The 7523-nt window shown below is 40.0% G+C and overlaps 1 pseudogene; it reads left to right on the top strand.

The window, feature by feature from the left end:
- The first annotated feature begins 627 nt into the window (after nucleotides 1–627).
- LOC135075432 (cytochrome P450 9e2-like) overlaps nucleotides 628–7523 on the top strand; it is a 41111-nt pseudogene continuing 34215 nt past the window's right edge.

The following is a 7523-nucleotide window of genomic DNA, read 5'->3' as shown; positions in this document are numbered from 1 at the left end:
TAAACCGCGTAAGATAGACTCTTGAAATTTGGCATGCAGGTACCTTAGTAAACTTAAAGCTTAGTTACAACAGGATATTGCAAAATTCTCACGGGAACGGGAGTTAGCGGGAAAAAACATTTGTATGAAAAAATCTGAACCGCGTAAGATAGATGAAGGGGGGGTAAAACGAGATCCACGCGCACGAAGTCGCGGGCGGCCGCTAGTAAATAAATAAATAAATAAACGATGGCTAAGAAAACAAGAATGCATTTAACAACAAAAACAACACCGGCCATTTTGGAGGAAAAACAAAGTTGCCATATGTTAAATAGTAATTTCTACTACTCTATTATGTAAATTATAACAAAAAATGTCACCGTTCAGTTTTAAATTAAAACAAATTAATTTCATTTTAAAAAAAGTTTTCACAATGTAATTAACAATATTCTCAAATATATTTTAATTAAGAAAAAAATGAAAATATGAAGGAAACAGGAGCAGCGACATCTAGAGCGTTTTAGGGTAGTTAAAAAGTATTTGAATTTATCCACCGATGTCGCTGTTTGGAAGCAAGTTTCACTTCGATGACCGTAGTATCTCACCTGCTGGTGACATAAAAACAGCTGTAAAGTAGTTCTTCTTTGGATAAGTTTCGTTTGACTTGGATAATCGTGACGTATAGTTATTTTCTTACTACGCTGCGACATAAAAGAAAAAGTGAAGTTCTAGATGATTTAAACAAAAGTTAATAATACATTTTTAAACTTAAATATAGTGAAAAAAATCTAAAATGGAATACTTCAGCGGGACGAAGAAATTACTTGATTTTATAATAGCCGATTGGAAATTGTTACTAATTCTTACATTGATATTCGTTATTTATTTCTACTACGCCAGAACATTTGACTATTTTGAAAAGAAAGGTATTAAATATATGAAGCCCATAATATTTTTGGGTAGTCTGGGTCCTATAATAACTGCAAAAAAATCTTTTCACTGTTATCAGTATGAGATTTACAATTATTTCAAAGGAAATCCATATGGGGGTAAGTAGGAAACATAAGATTAAGTAAAATATACCTACTATTAAAATAATTTAGAATTCTAGGGAGGGAGTTTGCTATTTATCTGAAATTGTTTTTAGGAAGATGTAGAACTAATTTACATCTCATTGTAAGTGTAGAAGGTCTTAGATTAATAATCTAAGGTGTAGGTACACATTAATCAGAGTAATAATTTAACTTTATGATTCATAAATTATGAATGAACAGAGCGTATTGAGTAGCGTCCTGCGTTCCCACATCATTGCCCAATACAATCAACAATAGAAAACAAAACAAGGGTTACCTACACCATATCGAATTACAAATGATCGAAAATCAAAATATCGAACACGTTTCATCGAACGATCAGAATATCGAACGATCAAAATGTCGAATGCTCAAAATATCGAATGCTCAAAATATCGAACGTTCAGAATATCGAATTTACAAATGATCGAACGATCAAAATATCGAATGATTAAAATTGTAAACTGCTAACAATTCCCTATCATAAGTCGAATATTTGATTTCAGTCTGAGACAACAGAACTTCTTTGAAAAATAACCAAGTGGTTGCCACACATTGTTTACCTTTTGCTGTAAAACCGCGCCGACGCATGTGTTTGAAGCGTCGGTCATAAGCGATAAGTCCGCATCGGGTAACGGGGTAATGTAATGAAGTGTAGCGGCGCTTTGTAAGCTCTCCTTACACTTCTTAAATGCCTCATTGGCTTTGTCGTTCCATGCTATAACAGTCCGGTCTTTCTTTTTGGCGTTGTGTAAATAAATATTGAGCTCAGATTGATATTCAGCGGCTCTAGGAATATGAGTGCGATAAAAATTCAACATACCTAAGAATCAACGATACTGTACGACGTTCTCGGGTTTCGGATAGTCAACAATCGCCTGTACTTTATAGTCCAGGGGCCGTACTCCCGCCGACGACACTTCATATCCTAAAAATTCTAACTTTGATTTCCCAAAGTCATACTTCGCAACATTTAAAGTAACGCCATAATCATTAAATCTTTTAAAAACTGTATCTAAATGCTGTTTGTGCAGGACCTCATTTTCACTAGCTATTATTACGTCATCGAGATACACAAATAAAAAATCTAGACCTTGTAATACAACGCTATCCATGAATCGTTGAAATGTTTGACCTGCGTTACGTAACCCAAAGGTCATGCGCGTAAATTCAAACAGTCCAAAGGGTGTTATGATCGCTGTCTTCTCAATGTCGTCATCATTTACAGGAATAAAATGATATGCTCTATTTAAATCTAGGCGAGAAAAAATAGTTGTCTTACCTGCTAACACGTATTTAAAATCTTGCAACCTGGGTATGGGGTAGCGGTCGATCGGGCTTCGTCACGGCATTCAACCTACGGTAGTTACCGCAAGGACGTAAATCTCCGTTCTTTTTGGCTACTACTAGGCCAGTAGAATTAAACACAAAAATGAATTAAATCGGAAATAATTCCAACTAAAGATTTTAGTGTTTTAATGGCTTCATTAGTTGCCCATAAAGATTCTCCTAGGTTTTCGACTTCGACGGAGTTGTGCTTAAGTGGTGGGGGGCCCTCGAAAGGGGCGCTTTTTCGGTTTTCCGGTTATACCGCGTAAAGGACTTACCCTATCGGAAAGTGGTCTTTCTGACGGTTGAAGGGCATTTAATCCTGCATTAAATAAGACCAAATTCATATGTTTTGAACAAACCGTTCTCGTGCAAATGTTCGGCAAAGTAGAAAATATGTGTATAATTAATGACCCTCTCCGCGTCCAATGGCTCGTTACCCGCAGGCTTCCAAGTCTTGAAAAGGAGCGCCTCAACTAGTGTAACCCTATCAAGGCTTACGAGCTGGATGCGCCTATCCTTGTTCGTCCCAGCTGTTCCTTAACTGCGGTTGCTGCACCTCTTCCTGGCACTCACCTGAACGACTCTGTGTTACCTACTGTGGCTGTCCCTCTTCCTTGTATCCTCCTGCACGACTACGTTTCCTAGCAGTATGCCTGGTCTAAGGTTCGACGCCAAAAATCAACAACAACAAGTTCATATTAAAAAGCTGAAGAGTTTTTTGTTTGTTTGTTTGAACGCGCTAATCTCAAGAATTACTAGTTTGATTGAAATAATTATTTTTGTGTTGAATAGCTTATAAATTGAGGAAGGCTATAGGATATATACAATCACTCTACGACTAATAGAGGCGAAGCAGTAAAGAAAAATGTTGCAAGCACGGAAAATAGTATTTAAACTATTTTCACGCGTAAGAAGTTGATTTTGTGGCGTCGAACCTTGGACCATTTATATGGCTAAGCAATGCAATCGTCAGGAGGGTACAAGGAAGAGGGGCAGCCACATTAGGTAACACAGAGTCGTTCAGGAGAGTGCCAGGAAGAGGTGCAGCAACCGCAGTTAAGGAACGGCTGGGACGAACAAGGATAAGCGAATCCAACTCGTGAGCCTTGACAGGGATACGCTGGTTAAGGCGACCCTTTACAAGGTTTGGGAGCCTACGGGTGACGAGCTATTGGACGTGGAAAGGGTCATTAATTATACACATATTTTCTACTTTGCCGAACATTTGCACGAGAACGGTTTGTCCAAAACATAATATGAATTTGGTCTTATTTAATGCAGGATTAAATGCCCTTCAACCGTCAGGAAGACCACTTTTCGATAGGGTAAGTCCTTCACGCGGTATAACCGGAAAACCTAAAAAGCGCCCCTTTCGGGGGCCCCCATCACTTAAGCACAACTCCGTCGAAGTCGAAAACCTAGGAAAGTCTTAACACGCCACACGGCCCACCGGTGAGCCTAGTCGACTTTTCCATTCGGGCCAAGCCAAAATCACGTAATCGGTCATTTTTGACAACTTCTAATTTTCATTCCAGTGTTTATAAAATGCCATAATTCGCGCAGAAAATAAAAATTAGCGACTTCTACCGTGTAGTTTTAGCAATATAAATAACAAAAGGCTCACCGGTGGGTCGCGAAGCCCCCTGGGAAAGAATCAAGAATTTCCGTTGGCGGAGGCCACGGGGTCACGCCGCGGCTCACCCCGCGCGCCCGTGCGTTCATAACTTTGAAAAAGTGTACAAAGAAGAGTGGTCATTTATGAGCCCAAGCCCGACACAAAAGATGCCATTGTTTTGTAATTTTCAGTGCAACATAAATATGTAATTTTTATATGAAATATTAGTGGCGAACATATAAATATGTAGCTTTATTTATTCTTGAAGCGCAGACTGAAAAACATATTTTCCACCTAATTTACTAGAATGCCTATCGAGTTTTTATGTTCATGTACTGCATCCACAGAAAAAGTCCTACTCAGCATCGTAGGTACTTGGTATCAGGGTTAGGTTGGTTAAATTCCTGCACGATGAGCTAGGAAAACTGTTCGAATGCATAATAGCATCCCGCCTCGTTGAGCACTTAATAGAAACGGGTCTTCTCTGAGGTAGTGTTTATCTGAGGTATCTGTTGACCAACTACCTCTCAAGCCTTCTTCGATGGCATGGCGTCGAGTTAGTTGTTCCGGGTCTACTCAGTTCTGGCACCAAATCTTGTGGAACATCGAATACAACTGGGTCCTACGCGGTGATCTCTCTCACTCCCGGTCATGGACATCATTGTAACTGCCCGTGGGAGGAACTACAACGAGGCGGCCTGCCTAGTCTGCCTAGTTGCTGCAGGTGGCACGATAGTCGCCAGTAGTGTAAATAAATTTATGACGTCTGGAGCTCGGGGACTTCGGGGAGGCTCGGGGACTTCGGGGAGGCTCGGGGGCTCTATATGCGGATATAGGGCCTCCGAATTATGGAGGGATCCAGAACCCAATCTCCCTGGCCGAGACGTAGATGGATGCGGCCTAGACGTAGATGGATGCGGATCCATGTACGTCTAGGCCAGGGAGACTGGGATCTGGGACCAAGTATATCTAGTATGAACCTAAACTCTATCCATCGAGTTTAGGTTCATACTAGAAGCAGTTGAAAAAAAAAATTAATTTCGCGCTTGATTAAAAAAACTAAGCAATATATTTATATGTTAGTTACTAATGTGGAATATAAAAATTACATACTTATGTTGCGCTGCCTGAATATAGCAAAAACATGGGTTATCTAGGTTTTCCTTCTCGTTGGTTCTGGGTAAGTTTTGTATGTGCCCTAACACCTCTCCTTTCTTTTGGATTCGAAAACCACGCCGTCCGGTTAGACTAGAGGGCCACGCGGCTCACTTCAATTAGCGTTTTGTTAGATAGCTACAATATTTGGCTCGTGAGAAGCGTTTTTGTTGAACCTTGCTCACGGCTCACCGGTGACCCCCGTGGCCTGAACGGAACAGTAGGGGAAGGCTCACCGGTGAGTCCCATGGCCTGTATGGAAAGACTCAATTTTTAGCGTGGCGTTCAACGTGTTAATGGGCAACCAATGAAGCCATTAAAGCAATAAAATCTTTTGTAGGAATTATTTCCGATTTAAAATCTAATGAGGATCATTTCGATTTTTAGCTGTGAATGCAGATTTATAGGGCTAAGAAATCCTTAATACACAGTCCAAAAATTTTTGTTCTACGACAAAAATTGACGAAGTTATGGCCAAATTACTAAAAAAGTTCACTGACCGCCCGGCGCGGGGACGATGACGTCACTATATCCGATCCGAACGCTGCCGGCGTACTGCGTGGATAGAAAATATTTTTTTCTAGCCAAACTATCAGTTTTAGAGAAAAACTTGTAATGACATTTATTCATCAGAATAAAGTAAGCTATCGATAGGTAATTTTTAAAAATAGAAATTGTGAAAAATAACGCAAAAAATCCATACGCTCATACGATTCAATGGAACGCAGAGACGCGATTGGGGACTCCGCGGTGGTATATTTGGCGATTTATGGCTATGGCTAGCTGGCGCTGTGTGAAATTGTCCAAAGATTTATTATTATTATTATTATTATTCAAATAAAGTGTTCATAAGTGTTGTTAGAGTCATATCTTCTTCCAAGTAAAATATAAAAATGTATAAGAATTAATTTATTTACTTCTAACAATAAGGTATACCTGAGGCAGATGTATACACTATCTATTCGCCGTTCCCATGGTCGGGCCAGCTGCTGCAGGAAAGGACAGCTGCTCCCTCCTGGAAATCTATTTAATCTTAGCCTAGAAGCTGGGTATGACTCCCCCGCCCCCCTCCTCTCCCCACTGCCGCACAATTTATAAACGCAGTAAGTACCACTTACTGCATTTATGATTGTTTTGAATATTCAGAATCCTGACATCGCGATCTATAAGAATCAAAGACCCGTTTTTTTCTATCTATCTTAGAACGGAAGATACATGTTATCATAAACGCAGTAAAGAGCAGATTGTAGGTTTCTTCACATACTATGTTAGCAGTAAGAGCACATAATAACTTAATATTACGTGAATACTCGCGCTTACTTAATTTGCTACACAGTAATAGTGCAGTATGTGCCAATTACATCATTCTTATTATGTTTCTACAATTGTTAAGTTCATCTTGCACATAGTATATGTGCAGTAATTCCACTTAAACACACACTGATATTATGTTTCCATAGGAAAAACAGATGACTTGTACTTAATATTAATGCAGTAATTACAATTATACTGCGTACATACTAAGGATTGTCAGAGTGCTGCCTAGGTGTTAACATGTTATGAACGCAGTGGCTGACTCTTACGTTATTGGAAGAAGTTGAAAACCTGTCCAAATGACAAATCTAGCCGAAGACCCAAGAGCTAGATTGACCCGACACTATACCGAAGATATCCCGGACGTGTCTGTACGAGATTAGAATGACTCTCAAACAGCTGAAAAACAACAAGGCACCGGGCGATGATGGAATCACGGCTGAGCTTCTGAAATCAGGCGGAACGCCGGTACTAAGGGCTCTTTAGAAGCTATTCGATTCCGTCATCCTTGAGGGGAAAACGCCTACGGCATGGCACAGAAGTGTGGTGATACTCTTCTTCAAAAAAGGCAACAAAACCTTGTTGAAGAATTTATTTTATACCCATCTCACTTCTGATTCCGTTTTTGAGAGTCATCATGAATGGTTTCACGCGACATCTAGCCTCCCAAACAAATCGGATTCCGATAAGGCTTTAGTATGATAGACCACATACTTATCTATGGCAGAAAACTGAGGAGAATAATCAGCAACTTTGTCTGGCATTTGTGGTCTATGAGAAAGACTTCTCTCTTCAAGCTACAGTCTCTCCAACGGTGCCAAATTTACTATAGATATTTATAATCGTTGAAGGGCTTGTACGAATAGGCCACAATGTCAGTCCGTCTCCGGGATCAGGACTTCAGTTGCAGCGAGGGGTCAGACAGGGAGATGTCATATTTCTAAAACTGTTCACTACCACTCTGGAAGATGTTTTCAAGCTTCTGGACTGGAACGGATTGGGCATAAATATCATCAGCGAGTACATCACCCATCTTTGATTCGAGGACGATATCG

Source organism: Ostrinia nubilalis, chromosome 10, assembly GCF_963855985.1.
Source record: "Ostrinia nubilalis chromosome 10, ilOstNubi1.1, whole genome shotgun sequence".
In the NCBI taxonomy this organism is placed as follows: domain Eukaryota; kingdom Metazoa; phylum Arthropoda; class Insecta; order Lepidoptera; family Crambidae; genus Ostrinia; species Ostrinia nubilalis.
Note: the sequence above shows the minus strand (reverse complement) of the source record. Positions and strands in the feature narration are given on the sequence as shown.